The following is a 20,418-nucleotide window of genomic DNA, read 5'->3' on the forward strand; positions in this document are numbered from 1 at the left end:
CAAGTCAGTCAACTTTTCAATGAGAATGTCTGACAAAATGGTGTTTAAGGCCGAGCTGTAGTCTATGAAGAGCATTCTGACATAGTTCCCAGGTTTCTCTAGGTGTCCCAATACAGTACATAGGGCAGTGGCAATGGCATCGCCTGTCGACCTATTTCCTCTATAGGCAAACTGATGTTGATCAAAATTTGATGAAAGGTAAGTGTAGAGTTAGACCTATTCTTTCAACAACAATCCTATGACATAAGTTGGGACTAAGAGACAGTCCTCCATGAGCTTCTATGTCCAAATCTGGCCATGAAGCTATGTCTCCTTTAGTCTACTACAGGTAATCCTCAAACATAATTGAGCCCAAAATTTCTGTTGCTAAGCGAAACATTTGTTAAGTGAATTTTGCTGCATTTTATGACTTCTTGCCACAGCGGTTAAGTGAATCACTGCAGTTATCAAGTTAGCAACATGGTTATTAAGTGAATCTGTTTTGTCCATTGACCCCGGGACATTCCAACCATCATAAATAAGTGGCCAAGTATATGAATTTTGATCATGTGACCAGGGGATGCTGCAACGCTCATAAGTGTGAAAAACAGTCATAAGTCACTTTTTTCAGTGCCATTGTAACTTCGAACGATCACTAAATGAACTGCTGTTAAGTCGAGGACTAACTACTAAATTCAAACCTTTGGCCATTTTCTTCTGTGATGTTACAGGCTTTTACTTAGTTTCCCCATGTTGTTCAAGCCATCCATGAATCTGCTTCGAAAGATCAGTCATCAACATATAGATGATACCCAGTAATATGTATCGAGGCCAGACTGAGCAGAAAATGCTATGGATGCTTTTAACCCAGTGTAGCAGTGGCAGAAATGAGAGAATGAATGGGGGACAAAACAAGCTCAAACTGAATCCAAACAAGATGGAGTTTGTCCAAAAATCACCAGCCCACTATGACAGCTGTGAATGATCAACTGGTGAAGGTCATTGCCAGGAGTACTTTGCCTAGCTCTGCCTATATGCAAGCTGCAAAAGCCTTGATCACACAGAATCACAGAAGAGCCTTGGTGGTGCATTGGTTAGAGTGCACTACTGCAGGTTACTTTTGCTGACTGCTGGCTGCCTGCAATTTGGCAGTTTGAATCTCAGCAGGGTCAAGGTTGACTCATCCCTGCAACCTTCCGAGGTAGGTAAAAAGGACCCAAATTGTTGGGGGCAATAGGCTGAGTTTGTAAACTACTTTGAGAAGACTATAAAGGGGTATATAAGTCTAAATGTTATTGCTATTGCTATCACACCATCATAAACACAAGATTAGATTATTGTTGGGGCTTCCTGTGACTCCCCAAAAACCATAGTTCGCAGAATGTGGAGACTGGTTGTTGAGAAGCAAGTGGTGCTATAGAAGAGTAATGTTTCTGTTGCAATCAGTTCCACTGTATTTGCAGTTACAATTCATAGTGCTGGCTATGACCTATAAAATCTGATTAATAGATTTTTTGTTAAATATGGGACATTTCTTAAACTCAGGTTGCCTTTCCTGTGAGTTAAAACTAAGAAGAAACTGGGTCAGTGAATTGATCTGAACATACTGCTTTGTTCAAGATCCGTCTTGAAATTTACCTTAATTTTTCCAGTGGGTTTTATAATCAGTAATTTTATTAATGATTGTAAGTATATCCTCAATATTCTTGTCCCAACACTTATAGACATGAGAAAAGCATTCTGAGCCTTATTTCTTTATTTTTATAGGCAGGAATTCTTATCCATTAAATCTAACAGTTCTAATCTAGCCAGTAACATTAAAAGTTCAAGTTTGTTGTCAAATGTATATTTGGAAGAAATATCTGAAGTCTTAACATAACATAACATAACATAACATAACATAACATAACATAACATAACATAACATAACATAACATAACATAACATAACATAACATAACATAACATAACATAACATAACAACAGAGTTGGAAGGGACCTTGGAGGCCTTCTAGTCCAACCCCCTGCCCAGGCAGGAAACCCTACACCATCTCAGTCAGATGGTTATCCAACATTTTCTTAAAAATTTCCAGTGTTGGAGCATTCACAACTTCTGAAGGCAAGTCGTTCCACTTATTAATTGTTCTAACTGTCAGGAAATTTCTCCTTAGTTCTAAGTTGCTTCTTTCTTTGATCAGTTTCCACCCATTGCTTTTTGTTCTACCCTCAGGTGCTTTGGAGAACAGCCCGACTCCCTCTTCTTTGTGGCAGCCCCTGAGATCTTGGATGACCTCAAGGAAATGAAATTCCAACTGTCATAGCAGTGTAAAATAATAGGAATATATTAATTCTAAGCAAAAAGGAGAACAAAATGAATCAACCTAAAATATAAAACACTGAAGAAATTAGTTTTCTTTGAAGCACAAACTTTACAGCTGGGTATTGTCAGGGATGCGGTGGCTTAGGGGCTAAGACGCTGACCTTGACGATTGAAAGGTCAGCAGTTCAGTGGTTCGAATCCCTAATGCTGCCATGTAACGGGATGAGCTCCCATTACTTGTCCAGCTTCTGCCAACCTAGCAGTTCGAAAGCACGTAAAAAATGCAAGTAGAATAAATAGGGACAACCTTTGGTGGGAAGGTAACAGCGTTCCGTGCGCCTTTGGCATTGAGTCATGCTGGCCACATGACCACGGAGATGTCTTTGGACAGCGCTGGCTCTTCAGCTTTGAAACAGATTAGCACCGCCCCCTAGACTCGGGAATGACTAGCAGGTTTGTGCAAGGGGAACCTTTACCTTTACCTATTGCCATTTACCTACATTTCCACTAGATGGCAGTGGTTACCAGGTTATTTATTTCCCTGTTGATACCAATATAAATGCATAAAAGCAGATGTACTTGCTTGTTGTAAATCAAAATTTTGAATGGCTATTATAGTATCTTAGATTTTTGCTTCCAATTTCATACAAAACTCTACATTACTATAAGAAGCTCCTATATATTTCTGTAAGCTACACTGAAACTCTTAGTCTTCTTGAACATGTGCTAAAACATTGGATTGCTGTCTTGGGGCCAAATTGCCCTTTATGTGGGAATAGACTTTATGTATATATTTTGAATTGGAGAAACACAGATGTTTAACTTTCTTCCCAGCTATCTGTTTTGGACACAATGTAAGGCATGGATATATGACAGAAATGAATAGACTGACTTTGACAATTAAAGAAAGAGAGGAATCGGAATACTTTAAGATATGGGGGCAATGTTATCATTGGTTAGAAAAGAGATATATAGGGTAATGTTGTAATGAAATGAGTGAAGAAAGAAGAGAAAGAAGATAGATAAATGCATTAACAGAAAAGCAAGAAATGTGGGAGAAATGTCATAATAAATGAAATGATAATATTAAGATATGATAAATAGTGGAGGAGTAGGAAGAAGACACAAAAGATGTACTCAGATGATATACTGAATGATTGATTATATTTTGTATGTTTGTCTATAAAATTAAAAAAAAACTTTTATAAAAAAAAAGATGGCTAACCTATCGTTTTTACCATAATCAATGGTGAATAGTACAAGGAATTGTAGTTCAACAACATCAAAGGCCATGTTCAAAGATCACAGACGAAACAAATCCAAAGATCGGATTAGAGAACTACTGTGTAACATGTAGTCTGCCCATATGAAAAGCTAGCTCTATGACTTCAGATCAGCATCCCCTAATCCCATGATGGTGAAGGTGTGCTGGAAGGGGTGTGCTGGAGGGTGTGCTGGAAGGGGTCCACAGAGCCATTTCTCCGGACACGCCAGCCTTTGTCTGTTGCTCTTGTGGGTTCCAGCATGCACACATGTGCCGGCCAGCTGGTCTTTGCACGCGCGGGAGTGCTGGAAACTGGAAGAAACTGGCACTCAGTGCTGAAAAGGTTCACCAACGCCGCCCTAATGTATTTTGGCTATTATACTTTTAACATTTATTTTGTTTTTAGTTATTAAGAGCACTTTTGTAGGGAAAGCAAAATATACATTCAGTTACTGTATTTTTCAGAGTATAAGACACACCAGAGTATAAGACACACCTTAGTTTTTGGGGAGGAAAATAAGAAAAAAGCTGATTGACAGGTGGATTGGCCTCCTGGAATACCCCCAATCAGCTGTTCCCAGAGGTGAATTTTAGCAACAGGTTCCTTGGTTTTGTGCCTTGCTTTTTTTTTTGCTTTTTTTTTCTGCCTCTGAAACTCTGTTTCAGAAAAAACTTTTTTCTGCTTCTGAAAGCCTCCAAAACAGAATTTCAAAAAAAAACCTTCTGAAGCTCTGTTTGGGAGCTTCTTTTCTAAAGCTCTATTTGGGGGCTTCTTTTCTGAAGGTGTGTTTGGGGGGCTTCTTTTCTGAAGCTTCTTTCAGCCTCTGAAACATCCGTTTGAGAAGCTGGGTGGGGCTACATTCGGAGTATAAGACGCACCCAGATCTTCACCCTCTTTTTTGGGGGGGGAAAGGTACATCTTATACGCCAATAAGTAATAAATAAGAAATGTACATGACTTAATGTTTTGGAAGTAAACATTAGGAGAAAGTTTTTAATGATAAGACCTGTTTAACATAGGGGAGAGGCATAATGGCTACTAGGGTTGAGAAGTTCAGAGGCTAACCAAGCAACCAAGTTATCATAGTTTCTTCCCATCTATCAAATGGCTACCAAGATTGTAGTTTCTTCCCATTGAACTGCCCTGCAGTTGTTAGAGACAAAAGAAATCTAGCACAAAATAGATTAACTAGCCCTCAATGTTAATATAGGTGGTCCTCAACTTATAACCGCAATTGAGCCTAACGTTTATATTATTAAGTGAGACATTTGTTAAGTGAGTTTTGTTCTGTTTTACAACCTTTCTTGCCACAGTTGTTAAGTGGATTACTGCAGGTGTTACGTTAGTAACACGGTTGTTCAGTAAATCTGGCTTCCCATTGACTTTGCTTGTCAGAAATTTGCAAAAAGAAATCACATGACCTCAGGTGATGCAACCTGGAACGAGCTTCCCCCGGGTTTACGCCAAATACCTGACCTTCGGACTTTCCGCCGCGAACTGAAGACACATCTTTTCATCCACGCGGGGCTGGCTTGAATTGAATTTTAATGTCAAATTTTTATCAATTTTAAATGGGGTTTTTAATGTATGGTAAATTTTAAATTTCCAGGCTAATTTAAATAAGTTTTTTAAATCGCATTTTAAATTGTACTTTGTATTGTTTGTTTTATTTTGCCTGTACACCGCCCTGAGTCCTTCGGGAGAAGGGCGGTATAAAAATCAAATAAATAATAATAATAATAATAACCATTGTAAATATGAGTCAGTGACCAAGCGTCTGAATTTTGATCACATGGCCAGGGGAATGCTGCAATGGTCATAAGTGTGAAAAATGGTCATAAGTCACTTTTTTCAATGCTGTAACTTTGAACAGTCACTAAATGAGCTGTCGTAAGTTGAGGACTACCTGTATAATATACATATATAATGTATATTGGAGTGTTATTGCAGTCATGAAAGACAAAAATGCTAGCACAAAACAGATTCATAAATGTAATATGTACTGTACTTTGTCTAAGCGGTTTTCATTTTCTGTTTGGCAGGCATTGATAAGAAACAGTCATCTACACAGGTAAGGCTCAGCACTATCCTAGAAAACAGTGAAATACCATCCAAATTCCACTCTTGACTAATTACTCTTCAGGAAAAGCTCCTCTTCCTAGACTCAGTAAAGGAACACTGCATGTTTCCACCCAAATCAGCTTTTGCATTTATTCATTTTCAGTTTCTTTTCATATTTCAGTTGAGTTTATTGTACTTAACATTAAATAAAGTCAGCATGGTTACAAATGGTTCTGGAAAAGGCACCACATTTATCTCTTCTGTGCTTTTAATAACAGCTTGATCTTCAAGAGTTGATTAGGCAATTAGTGTGTGTGTGTGTGTGTGTGTGTATACACACACACACACACACACACATATATACACACATTTTTATTTTTATTTTTTTATTTTGTCAAACACATATCAAACAATATATATATATAAGTATAAGCATGAAATAAACGCACAAAATGAATACAACCAAAGGGAACATTAGGATAGGAACAGTAGGCATGGTAGGTAGGTGCTCTTATGCACGCCCCTTACAGACCTCTTAGGAATGGGGTGAGGTCAACAGTAGACAGTCTTAGGTTAAAGTTTTGGGGATTTGGGGATGAGACCACAGAGTGCATTCCAGGCATTAATAACTCTGTTACTGAAGTCATATTTTCTACAATCAAGATTGGAGCGGTTCACACATACACATGCATGCACTCATACATATAGTATGTATACACACACATAGATGTACATCAGTGGTGAAATTCAAATTTTACTACTGGTTCTGTGGGGGTGGCTTTGTGGGCATGGTACGGCTTTGTGGACGCGGCAGGGGAAGGATATTGCAAAATCTCCATTCCCTCCTCACTCCTGGGGGAAGGATATTGCAAAATCTCCATTCCCACCCCACTCTGGGGCCAGGCAGAAATGGTATTTGCCGGTTCCCCAAACTACTCAAAATTTCCGCTACTATTTCTCCAGAACCTGTCAGAACCTGCTGGATTTCAACCTTGATATACATATATATGTATACACACACACTTATACATATACACAGTGGTGGGATTCAGCTGGTTCACACTGGTTTGGGAGAACCAGTTGTTAAATTACCACCACCACCCTGCTATCAAAGTGGATCCTGGGCGCTGTGCTGCAATGGAGAAAAGGGCAACGGAGCAGCCGGCGTGAGGGAAGGAGGAGGAACAGGAAGAAGAAATAGGTATTGTGTCTGCGCCCCCCCGAGCCGGCCCTTCTGCCAGAAAGTGACTTGGAGCCGGGCCTGCTGCCAGAAAGTGACTTGGACAGTGAGGGGGAAGGGCCATCAGGACTTACTTCGGGAGCACTGGCTTCTCTGGCTCAGCTCCAGGAGCCAGAAACAGGCCAGATGGAAGAGATAACAAGGCCTCCGTCCCCTGACTCTTTCCCCCCCCTCAGGCCACGCCTGCAGACCCAGCTGACGGCAATCAGGCTTGGTTGAACCCTAGGTTTTGTAGGCAGGAGAGGAGGGAACAACAGAAGCAAGGGTGGGGCAGGCCTAGGAAGTGCTGAGTCATGGAGCCACACCCCACAGGATATAAAAGGCAGCAAGAGCTCCTGTGTCTCTTTGTAACAGGCAAATCCACTGATGGAGCTGATGTTTGTTCCTGGGTGACTCACCAGCGTCGTGGAAGATTACGGAGGCTCTTGGCAGACGCTGGCTATTCTGCTGCCAGAGCTGTTAGTGCCGGTTAATTAAGCCATCACTCAGACGGAGGCGAGGGAGGACAGAACAATAGGAAAAGCGGCCTTCTCCTTCCCTCGCACCAGCTGCTCTGTTGCCCGTTTCTCCATTGCAGTGCAGCGCAGCGCCCAGGATCCATTTGATAGCGGGTGTGTGTGTGTGATGATGGTTAATTTAACAACTGATTAGCCCAGGGTCAGGCTGGCCATCGTGGGAGGCTCATCCCACATGTACGGTGGAGCTGGAGGGTGGGGATGGGCCACGCCTCCCCTGACATGTCTCCAGAAACATTTCTGATAGAAAGCTCAACCACACCCATAGAAAACTATGGGCAGCACGCTCTAAATAGGGCTACAGCTAGTGGTAGAATCCCCAAAAATGGGTTCTAGGAAATAGCTTTGGAGGCAAAACTAATTATTCCAGGAAGCCCAGAGACTAAGCCTGTTAACTGGGCAGCTACTGAGCAGGGGATTAGATTTAATGATCTAATTGCCCTTTCCAGCGCTGTGATTCTATCAGGTATGTAGGTTCTGTTTCCCATAATTGGTCTGCCGCCTTTGAAGGTCTGCTTCAGATTCTTAGTTCCATCCTTTGGAGACCATGAAAAAAAACCCCAGAGAGGTAGCCATATGTGCCTGCCTTTAACATTTCAACATGCGCGCGGGCACGATGTGAACCGGTAGTAAAGTAGAACCCACCCCTGGTTGAGACTCTGGAAAAAGTGCAGAGAATAGCAACCAGGCTGATCAGGGGATTGGAGGCTAAAACATTTACAGGGCTTGGCTAGTTTAGTGAAAAGAAGGACCAGGGGAGACATGATAGCAGTGTTCCAATATTTGAGAGGCTGCCACAAAGAAGATGGAGTCAGGCTATTTTCCAAGGCACCCAAAGGTCAGACAAGGAATAATAGGTGGAAATTTATCAAGGAGAGATTCAACCTAGAAATAAGGAGAAATTTTCTGGCAGTGAGAACAATCAACCAAAGGAACAGCTTGCCTTTGGAAGTTATGGGAGTTTCATCACTGGAGGCTTTCAAGGGGAGATTGGACTGCCGTTGTTAGAAATGGTATAGGGTTTCCTGCTAGGGCAGGGGGTTGGACTAGATGATCGACAAGGTCCTTTCCAATTCTGTTAATTTGTTATGGTGGGGATATTAAAAACACTGAAGTTACAGGATATCTTTTAAAGTTATTTAGTGGCCCATCTGCAGTTATAGTTTCTAATCAATGACATAAATATTTTGTAGCATTTCGGACATGCAGAATTCTCTTGTCAGTCCTGATAATTAACTCACTTATAGCTGGAGATGTTACTGAATGACAAATCCCACCATTTCCCAGGGGTAAAAGGGAATGGTTAATAAAATGTAGACGATCCCAGATTCCCTACCTCTGAATGAACTGACTATTACTAAAATGTTTTTTTAGTATTAACACTACAGTATTTTTGATAATAAATCATAAACCAGCATGAATAATAGAATTAGATGAATGAAAACTGAAAATATGGAGAAAAACCAAGGAGAAACTGTATCATAACCAAATCATCATCTTATATTTAATTATACTACTAATAACATGGTAATATTGTTTGGGGTTTGCTATTCTCCTATCTGGCAGATAGCAATCGGCATCAAGCAGGCTTTTTCAGTTGCCAGCATCATAGCACCCCCCATCTACAAAATCTGAGAAAGCTATTATTAGATTACTAATTTGATTGAATATAGCAGAAATTGGAAGCACATAATTCAAAAGGAAGACAGTGTAATAATTATCACAATTAGAGAAAAGGGTAGATCATAGCAATTTCGTAGCGCAACCCTGACCAGATTAGTTTATAATTTATTTCATTGTATTCAAGTGGTTTTTTTTTTTTTTTGCAGGTAAGTGTTTTAGGATCCTCATCTTGTTTTCTTAGTCGTCTAAAGAGAACAGCAAGAGAGTAAAACTGGGGGAAAAATATGCATTTACTGAGATGCATGTCAATTACTTAAAAAGAAAAAGACTTTGCTGTTTAATTGCATCTATTTGTAATCACTGCTGACTAGATGATGAGTGGGGAATAGAATAATTAGAACATAAATATTTTATACTTATTCATTTTCATTCCTAAAGCTGCCAAGCCTACCCTTTTTAAAATGTATTAAATATTTTGCCTGTCTGTATTGGGTCTTTTATATAAAATAGCCATGGGCTGAAAACTGTTGCTTTCCTGAATTGTAGTAGATTTGAAAAACTGACCCTCAAATCTCTTCAGCATTTCTGAAGTCCCATGACCCATGACCTCTGAAAACTAATAAACACTTCCTTGCCATTTTAAAATAGGAAGAGCCTCACAATAAGCTTTATGTTATATATATAAAAGAACAATAACAACAAAATCACCACTTTTCTTATATACCATATGAGGAGTGTGCTATAGTTTTCACTCAGGTCCTCCAAAAAGGCGGGAAAATACTTGAATCTCATTGGCTAAGCTGTCTGGAAGCCCTCTATATAAAGAGAACACTGCCAGACTAGCACTCAGTTGGGTTGTACTGGTCTACTAATAAAGAGTTGTTGTTACTGAAAGAGCTGTGTCCGTCTCTTCCATCATCAGATCCAACAACTTTGCTGTCTTTACTTTGCTGTTTCTTCCCCAGAACTGTCTGCTTGCTTATTTATGCGGTGATGGATTTCTGTTCTCTTCACCTCAAGAAGTTCAAAATAGCTTATGCAGAATAACAGTAACTGTAGTGTAAGTTAGGCTGAGAAATAACACTTTACCCCCAAGTCGGTCTGTGAAGTTCTATAGATTCCATTTTTGTTTCATTATGACAGAAAAAAAACCCCATGATTCCAGAATCCGTAGTTCAGGGGTGTCAAACTCTATTTCATTGAGGGCCGCATCAGGGTTGTGTTTGACCTTGGGGGCAGGTGAGGAGGCATGGCCAGGGTGAGTGTAGCCAGCTCGACATCACTCATGCCAGGGGCGCCTCTGGAGGCCCGAGCCCTCTGCCAGCGAAAATGGGCTCCTGAGCTCTGTTTTCGGCTGTGATGGCCTCCTGCAACCCCTTGCCAATGAAAATGGAGGTTGAGGGGGTTGTGTGTGGCCCTCCCAAGCTCCATTTTCACTGGCAGAGGCACTGTGGGCCAGTTCACTGTTTCCAGGGCAGCCTCGCAGGCCAGTTCTAAGCACCCTGCAGGCCGGATCCAGCCCCCGGATCTCGAGTTTGACACGCCTGCTGTAGTTTGACTGGAAATTTTTTAATATAAATATAGTACAAAGGACTCTAATTACACTAATTTCTAGACTTACATTTTTCATATAAAATAAAATTTAAAAATACAAGTATTGTCATGAATTATATAACAAAATCCATTTGCTGATTATGAAAAACCAGATGTAGCTTCTCTTGAATCAGTTAACTGAATTAGTGAATCAGTTCACTTCATACATACATGCACACATTCTGCTCCTATCTCAAAGACTTCTGATCTTGGCCTAAAAGTTATATGTTCTCCCTACACCTTGGAGTTCTTTTCATCAATGAATCAAGATTCTACAGTGAGGCACATATCTATGTTGCTTATTGATCAGGTCTACAAATGTACTACCCCCATAAGAATGTGCACAACCATATCTTGAGATTTTTCCAGCAAATGCTGGGTTCAATGTAAAAGTGCTTTATTTATTAATACATATACAAATGTCCCTGGATTGTTATGGAACTTAATTCACTATTATCCCATTTACACAAACTTCACACAGCACAAATTGCATGCCTGGTGCATTTCACCTAAGTGCTGAATAAAGCAAGATCTCCATCACCGGAACAACTGCGAAATGTTCAGTATTATTCAAATGTTACTCTTGCACATTTCAAGTACCACTGGTTACTATTATATATTAATAATCCTTATATTGAGTACTTGAAATAATTTGGGGAAACTGAGATAATTCTTATTTTTGTATGTAGTATTTCTTCATAATTGTCTCTCTCGTGTGTGGGTGTGTCTGTGTTTGTTTGTATAAAAACACTTATTTCTTAACATTATATTTGGTGACTTAATTTTTGATTCTGTAACAAATATAGTAAAACTATCCCGAGTGAAAGCATAGCATTTCATCTTGTACTACTCCATTTTATTCTGTGACTTATGCCAGGGCTGGGACAAGCATTATTGTAGCACTATACTTACCCATATTAAGTGGATTACCTTAGCCACAGGTCACTGTGTCAGTTTTACAAAATGCATGATAACAATTCCTTCATATTTTTTCCTCCAGGTAAAATCAAAATAATCACCAGATTAAGTGGGAGAATTCCCTTTATCATAATTTGCCACCAAATAGAAGCAAGGCAGACTAATTTCATAAGAAAAGTATCTTGTTTTCACCCACATCATTTACAACTTTACAATTTGAAGATTTCAACTCCCAGAATTCCCCAACAGCCATGCTGCCTGGGGAAATCTGGGAGTTTGAATTCACGCATCTTAAAGTTGCCGAGGTTGAGATACATTGATCCAGATAGTAGGTACAAGACAATTACTACAGCAGTCCCCTTGTGTAAGAGTTTGCACAATAATTACATTTCTTTTTTAAATGGAACATATGGGGCGGGGGGTGGGGGAGATTACAATGGAATCAGTTCCCCCAGGCCCCATACATGGATAGGATCCTTTTCAAGCTATGGTTCAGTATTTGAAATGATTAGATAGATGTTTTTCATTCAATCAATATAACCCATAAATTAAATTTAATCCCCAGAGTGATTTCAGTATTTTTCATTTCTTCACACACTCGTTCCCTGGATCACGTACTTCCATGTACAAGAAAAGAAAGAAAAAAAATTACATTGACAGAAATTGCTGTGAGAGGAATATACAGGCGGCCAGGCCCAAATTAACATTTTGCCCAGTCTTCTCTCAAACTCTTAACATTGCCTTGGGCATTAATATGTAGTCCTTACGCAGAAGGAACATGCCTTCCATAGGCAAAAGAGAACCCCAAATCCAAATCCAGTCCAATGTTTTTATAATCACAGCAAAACTGAACTCGGTTTTGGTGGGTTATTTGTAATTAAAATTTAATATATTTTCCATTTCAAAGTCAAGCAATCCCTCCTCCTGTACCTCAGTATCTTCAAGGCAGGAAGAGGGGGGGGGAAATCAATTTTATATAAAACATTTAAAAAGGGAAAACCAATACATCAAGTATTGCTGTGAATAAGTTGATGAGTGTTAGCTAGAACTTTTTCTTCTCAATTGTTTAGCAATAGCAGCAAAATAACCACTCTCCCTTCCACAGGATATTCATGCTTATTTAAGGTAAGCAAGCAGGAATATCCTGTGGAAGGGTTGCAAAGCAGTTCAGTTTTGATGTTTAATGTAGAGCAAAGAAGTAGCCACAGACCTATTTTAACTCTCAGTTACGTTTGTGTTTGTTTTGGCACATAGCTCTAGTTGAGAGTTCCAAGGGACCGATTAAAATAACGAAACAGGTCCAAATAGTCTAAAGTCCCCTCATGTCTTCTTTACGATATGAACTGTGTTTATCTTTATCTAATAGGCATTGACAACCCATACTCTGTGTGTTATGTGCTCATTCCTGGACCAACAGGCCCCTCTCACAAGCAGCTATACTCTCACCACCTCCAATTGGACTACTCTAATGTGTTCTACATGGGGCTGCCCTTGAAGAGTATCCATAACAGTGGTGGGTTTCACATTTTGTTACTACCGGTTCGCCGCAAATGCACACGCTCGACTTGCACATGCGCCCGGCCTTCTGCGTATGCTCGCGCGCGTACCATGCATGCACCTGGCCTCAAAAAGGTGCCTAAATAGGACGACATATAGCCGGGGCAAGTGGGTGGGCCAGCCCGCAATTTCCTCTAGCAGTTTGCCCGAACCGCTCCAAACTGGCTGAATACCACCTCTGATCCAGAAGCTTCAGTTGGTCCAAAATGCAGCATCCCGCAGTTCTGTGCAAACCCAGATACACAAGTGTCTTTTCTTCTGCCAGAACTGCATTGGTTACCAATTCACTTTCAGGTGCAATTCAAAGTGCTGGTTATCACTTTTAAAGTCCTTGGGCCAAGGGCAATGGTGGGATTCAAGTAATTTAACAACTGGTTCTCTGCCCTAATGATTTCTTCCAACAACCAGTTTGCCAAACTGCTCAAAAAGTTAACAACCGGTTCTCCCGAAGTGGTGCGAACTGGCTGAATCCCACCACTGGCCAAGGGTATTTAAAAGACAACCTCTTCCCCATTACATCTATCCAGCCCACTAGGTGGGAAGGCAGGGTATGTTGTGGATCCCATCTATTAAGTACGGACACCTAATGGGACCTAGAAAAAGAGCCTCCTCTATAGTGGCTCCTTTGGAACATCATTTTCTTGGAAATAAGTCCCTGTCCCCCTCTCTTGTTACTTTTCTAGAAGACCCTGAAGTCATGGTTCTTCCAGTGGGCTTGGGGTCCCTGTGTTGATTCAGAGCTGATCAAGTGTCTTGTATGATTCTGTTTCTGGGGTTTTTATATTGTTGATTTTTAATGTTGTACACCACTAGGAATCACCGTGTATGAGTTGAACAGCCAAATAAATGTATTAATTAATTAATTAATCTGATTAGACTTTGCAGTTGTAACATTTGTTGGTATCCAGTCTAATCATCATTAAAGTTCATGGTGACTTTATGTTTATTAGAAGATTACTGGTTGGGCAAGATCATGCATGAATCAGCCAGCTAAATAAGAAAATGATTGAGTAGCAGGAATCAGGGAGAACTATGGTATCACTTAGGGCGGGTGTCAGCAACCTGCGGCTCCGGAGCCGCATGTGGCTCTTTGGGCCCTCTGCTGTGGCTCCCTGTCAGGTGATCCCACCACTGACTGGCCCCGCTCCTCACCCTCCCCTCCCAATCATTCCTTGCCTGGTCTGAGAAGGGGGATGGTGGGGGATGGTGAAGTGGCCAGGGCAGAGACAGAGAGATACAGAGAGAGGGGGAGAGAGAGAGAGAGACATAGAGAGATACAGAGACAGAGGGGAGGAGAGAGGAGGGAGGGAGGGAGGGAGGGAGAGAGAGAGAGAGATGTCAAAAGGGTTTTGTGGTTCCCAGTGTTTTTTAACAACTGGTTCTCTGCCCTAATGACTGGCTGGATAGGCGTGGCGGGGTGGTGGTCATATGACTGGTGGAAGTGAGTGACGTGGTGTTGGTCACGCCCACCTGGGTTTTGTGGCTCCCGGTGTTTTCTTTTCTGTGGGAAATGGATCCAAACGGCTCTTTGAGTGTTTAAGGTTGCAGACACCTGACTTAGGGTTTGGGCAGTGGGTGTAATAGGTGAACATTTGCATAAATAAGAGCCTTTTGTTCTTATTTTGTTCCAAAAGTAAAAAAGTATTTGTTTTTATACTACAAGAATCTGGTAGTATAGATTAGTAATTCTCAAATTTTTTCTTTCATTACCCATAACTACTATCAAAAAGTATTTTTCTTAACTGTTTATCAGAAAGTTCTTATGCTTTCTTAAAGTTCTTAAACATTCCTCTTGTGATTGGGTAATAGGTTTGTTTAAAAGGAAAATCGACTTTACCCAATGTTGGGTAATTTACCCAAGTTTGCAAAACACTGGTTTAGATCCTTGCCCCACCCAAGGAAACTGGTGATAATTTAGTGCTATCCAACTTTCTATCAGCTTGCACTTGGAATTTATTTTAAGTATTGGAAAGACATTGTGCTGGTTCCTGGAGTGCAATGCATAACATTTGAAGAATTTTCATCAGCTTCAATTTTATATTCTTCTCTGACTTTTACAAAAACCGTGGCATAAACATAAAGGCAGCGTTGTGATTTCACATTCTTTTAACTATGGATAATTCTCTGGCACCCCTTCTAGATGTGCTGAAAATACTGAAAATTTGAAGTTTATCACTCTTTGAAGGACACTAAATTGGGACATAGAGAGACTTCAACCTACTGACAAGAAGTAACCTGTGCTGTCTCTAATGGTGGGTTTCTCAATTTTATTAAATGTAAGCTGTATGGAATTCAACATGGCTTGTTGGAGAATTCAGGGAGTGAAGTCCAAAGCTCCTTGTGGTATAGAACAATACCCACCCACCAAATGTTTCAAACAAGACAACACTGCATGCACTGCATTATATCTCCACATTATGTAGTTTCTCACTCACCATAGTTATAGTAGTTAACTATGAATGAAGAGTTCATTGTTGTTGTTAGTTGCGAAATTGTGTCCGACCCTTTGCGACCCCATGGACAATGTTCCTCCAGACCTTCCTGTCCTCTACCATCCTCTGGAGTCCATTTAAACTCATGCCTACTGCTTCAGTGACTCCATCCAGCCACCTCGTTCTCTGTCGTCCCTTTCTTCTTTTGCCCTCAATTTTGCCCAGCATTAGGTTCTTCTCCAGGTGGAGAAAGGTGGCCAAAATATTTCAGTTTCATCTTCAGGATCTGGCCTTCTAAAGAGCAGTCAGGGTTGATTTCCTCTAGGACTGACTTGTTTGTTCGCCTTGCAGTCCAAGGGACTCGCAAGAGTTCATAGACATGTCCATTTTCTGAACCAATGAGTTGGGCATTGTTTCTGCCAGGTAGGTTCCCCAGTAAATGTAGCTTACTGCCATTTAATTTCCTGATGAGTTCCCATTCAAATAATAACCAACTTTCATTCTACTTAGGATTTTTGAGATCAGCTAAGATATTGACAACATAGTGCCATCAAGGTGGACCTAGATACTGCAGAACAACTGCAGAATTAATTAGCTGTCTTTTGCATTAACATAACCTGAAAGTAAAAAAAAATCCCTTTGTTGGAAGGATTGAGTCCAAGTAACAATCTTCAATTGAAGGTCAAAGTTTAATAGGCAGGTGAACTTTTCACCCAACCTTGCTTGTAAATTTAGCAGTAGTAACAAATGTATATTAGATAGATTATGGTTTTTATTATCCACTTTCATCCCATCATGATCTTGAGTCATTGAACTCATTGAGGATCATGGATCAGTCACATTTCTCAGTCCATCCTGCTTTATGCTCAGTTATAATGGTGATGAGCGCACCTTTAGGGGAGTTGAAAGAACAGATTAGGGATAGGTTGTCATGGAAAAGAGAAATATTAAAGAGACTTGATGGCACACAATCAACCTTACTACTAGTGAAAGATAAATATAAGGGAGTGTTTTAGAACAGGGGTCTCCAACCTTGGTCCCTTTAAGACTTGTGGACTTAACTCCCAGAGTTCCTCAGCCAGTTCTCTGGAGGACAAATGGAATGGGATTAAAAAAACAAATCATTGTTTTTAAAAAACAATGTCTATGTAGAAGTATCTCTTAAGTGGTCTTCACTTTCAACAAAAGTTTTAAGCATACCTGCTGATGCTGGAAGAACCAGAATACCTAATTACTAATGAATAGGTCATTTTTGGTTTTGGCTCAAAGGGTGCAAGGGACTCCTGACTTTGACAAAAGAATCTGAATGATTCATAATGGCTGTGGACATTGCTGTGAATAAGCAGTTAACCCAGGGGGGAAAGGCCAATTATGTGTGAAGCTTTTGGAAGAGAAGAAAGGGGACGGGGACAGAGTCCTAGGCCTGCTGAATATGAAACATTTTAAGATATTACACGCTCCCTGCCCCCCAATCAAGGCAGGGATGGACATGATCTATTTTCTGTTTTATAAATCACTGGATTCAGGTGTCAAATGCATACCTTATAATTAAAGAATTGGTTGCCTCTCAGAGCTGAACAATTTATTCTGAGCACTAGAAGCGAGCTGGGTTTATTTTCTTAAATACAAAAATCACTTTAGGAATTCCTAACACTGCAACCATTCTACTAACTCTGAACTACTACAAGGAAACTTTTTTGTTGTTGTTATGCTTTACAAAGCAGATTCTAAACAAAGCAAATACTAATAGAATATTTGAACTGTGGTACTTTCTGAACAAAACACACACACACACACAAACTAAGCAAGCTCTGAGAGCACCCAGGACCTCAAAACAAATTCTATCAACTTGGAATATATTTCCTGTATTTTTCCATTAAAGCAAATTAAACTTGGCAGGGCTGTTCTAGAAACCACAGGTATTTATTTTTATTTATTTATTTTGTCGAGTACATATTAGATAATATATATAAATATAAGCATGAATTAAATACATAAAATGAATACAATTAAAGGGAAAATTAGGACAGGGACGGTAGGCACATTGATGCTCTTATGCATGCCCCTTATAGACCTCTTAGGAATGGGATGAGGTCAACAGTAGACAGTCTTAAAGTTTTGGGGGGTTTGGGATGAGACCATGGAGTCTTGGTAGTGCATTCCAGGCATTAACAACTCTGTTACTGAAGTCATATTTTCTGCAATCGAGTTTGGAGCGGTTCATGTTAAGTTTGTATCTGTTGTGTGATCGTGTATTGTTGTGGTTGAAGCTGAAGTAGTCATTGACAGATAGGACATTGTGTTGATTAAAGAAAAGGCACTTGTGTTATCTTTCCCATTTAATAGGATTGCACATCTTTGGGACATGATGTATATACAGAGTTAAAACACTATGCTGGGAGTAATCCTGCTTAACACACTCTTGTTTATTTTGAAGCTACTTAGCAGCTGTTACTGCTGAGAGCAATCGAGTAATAAACATAGCTGCAATATCTCCCTTTTTTTGTTTTATTGCCGAAGTTAGAAAAATGTGAAGGGTGCCCCAACCAGGAATTTGTCATTCCTGGCAGCTATTTTGAGGGCAGGTAGTGAGGACAGAGAGCAACACAGATTGATTGATTGATAGATCAGATCCATCCACAGATAGATGAATAGGTCAGGTCCGTTTCTGAATCAATAGCCACTAGAGAAGCAATCATATTCACAGCTCAAAACTGTGTCTAATGAGCCCAATTCTTCCCAATATTTCACTGATGTGATCACAGCCTGTCCATCGGGTCCTTTTGTTTATTCTTTCAAACAGGCACTCTGGACCAGGGGTCTCCAACCTTGACAACTTTAAGCCTGGCGGACTTCAACTCCCAGAACTCCCCAGCCAGCAAAGCTGGCAGTTGTAGTCTGCCAGGCTTAAAGTTGTCAAGGTTGGAGACCCCTGCTCTGGACTCGTGTTCCTTTCACAAGGAGCCTCCTTGACTTCTTCTCTCACCTGTTCTTCTGGGTGACATTGGGCAGCAGGGTTGTGGTTTGCTGGGTTGATTCCCTACTACTGGACCAAAGCTTCACTGTGGTGCTGTGTGAAATCCCTACTTAGACGAGACAAGCCCAAGAAGGAAGATGAAGACTGTGCAGAATAGAATAGAATAGAATTCTTTACTGGCCAAGTGTGATTGGCATACAAGGAATTTGTCTTTGGTGCATATGCTTTCAGTGTACATAAAAGAAAAAATACATTCATGAAGAATCATAAGGTACAACACTTAATGATAGTCATAGGGAACAAATAAGCAATCAAATCATACTACGAAACAATCAATATAATTGTAAGGATACAGCAACAAGTTACAGTCATACAGTCATAAGTGGGAGGAGATGGGTGATAGGAATGATTACAAATGATGTTTGTAAACCAGCCTTATTCAAGATGCTTTCCAGATTTGAGAGATTACAACATCCATTACTGGCTTGATGGGCAGAGGTAACAGGAGTTATAGTCCAACACAGCAATTATGACTCCTTTGCCACCTGTGGACCAACTCCCAGTATTCCTGAGCCAACATGAGAGTTGAAGTCTAAAGGTTGTAAAGGGGCCATAGTTGCCCACTCCTGGTCAGCATCAGTTGCCAAAATCATCAGCTTGAGTAACCCACCCTTGATAGCGGCAGAAAGAATGAATGAGCGCCCACTTTTTCTTCATCACGGGCTGAGTCTTCTACTTAGTGAAGCCCACAGGTGGTCAATCGGGAAGCAAGAAGGTAGCATAGCAATTTGCAATCTTCTCTTCCAATCTACCAAGCTGTCGGAAGAGAGTGTAGCCAGAGCAAGAGGCTGATGACCCTTTAAAAAGGGAACATTAGGACAGGGATGGTAGGCACGCTGGTGCCCTTATGCACGCCACTTAAAGACCTCTTAGGAATGGGGTGAGGTCGACAGTAGGCAGTCTAAGTTTAAAGTTTTGGGGGTTTGGGGAAGAAACCACAGAGTAAGGTAGTGCATTCCAGGCATTGACCAATCTATTGCTGAAGTCATATTTTCTGCAATTGAGTTGGAGCAGTTTATTTTATTTTATTTTATTTTTATTTTGTCACAACAGTATACACAAACATCAACATAAATCAACAAAATATCATATAAGCATATATATGAGCAAAAGTATGTAATAATTGTATTAATTTGATATAATGAAAGAAAACCTTAGGACAGGAACGGTAGGCACTTTTGTGCTCTTATGCACGCCCCTTACAGTCCTCTTAGGAATGGGGTGAGGTCAATGGTAGACAATTTTTGGTTAAAGCTTTTAGGAGTTTGAGAAGAGACCAGAGAGCCAGGCAGTGTGTTCTAAGCGTTAACAACTCTGTTACAAAAATCGTATTTTCTGCAATCAAGATTGAAGCGGTTAACATTAAATTTGAATCTATTGTTTGCTCTTGTATTATTGCGACTGAAGCTGAAGTAGTCTTTAACAGGAAGGACATTGCAATAGATGATTCTGTGTGTTAAACACAGGTCTTGTCAGAGTCGGCGGAGTTCTAAATTTTCTAATCCCAGGATTTCAAGTCTGGTGGTGTAAGGTATTTTGTTATTTTCAGAGGAGCGGAGAACTCTTCTTGTAAAATATTTCTGGACACGTTCAATTGTATTAATGTCAGAGATGTGGTGTGGATTCCAGTCAGGTGAGCTGTATTCAAGAATTGGTCTAGCAAATGTTTTGTATGCTCTGGTTAGTAGTGGAGTTTTTGGAAAAGAAGCTACGCAAAATTAGGTTTACAACTCTTAGAGCCTTTTTTGCTATGTAGTTGCAGTGGGCTTTGGCACTTAGATCATTTGATATGTAAACTCCAAGGTCTTTAACAGGGTGGGGGTCGTCTGTAAGGTAATGTCCATCAAGCTTGTATTTAGTGTTTGGGTTCTTTTTTCCA

The sequence above is a fragment of the Ahaetulla prasina genome, chromosome 5 (assembly GCF_028640845.1).
Source record: "Ahaetulla prasina isolate Xishuangbanna chromosome 5, ASM2864084v1, whole genome shotgun sequence".
NCBI classification, from domain to species: domain Eukaryota; kingdom Metazoa; phylum Chordata; class Lepidosauria; order Squamata; family Colubridae; genus Ahaetulla; species Ahaetulla prasina.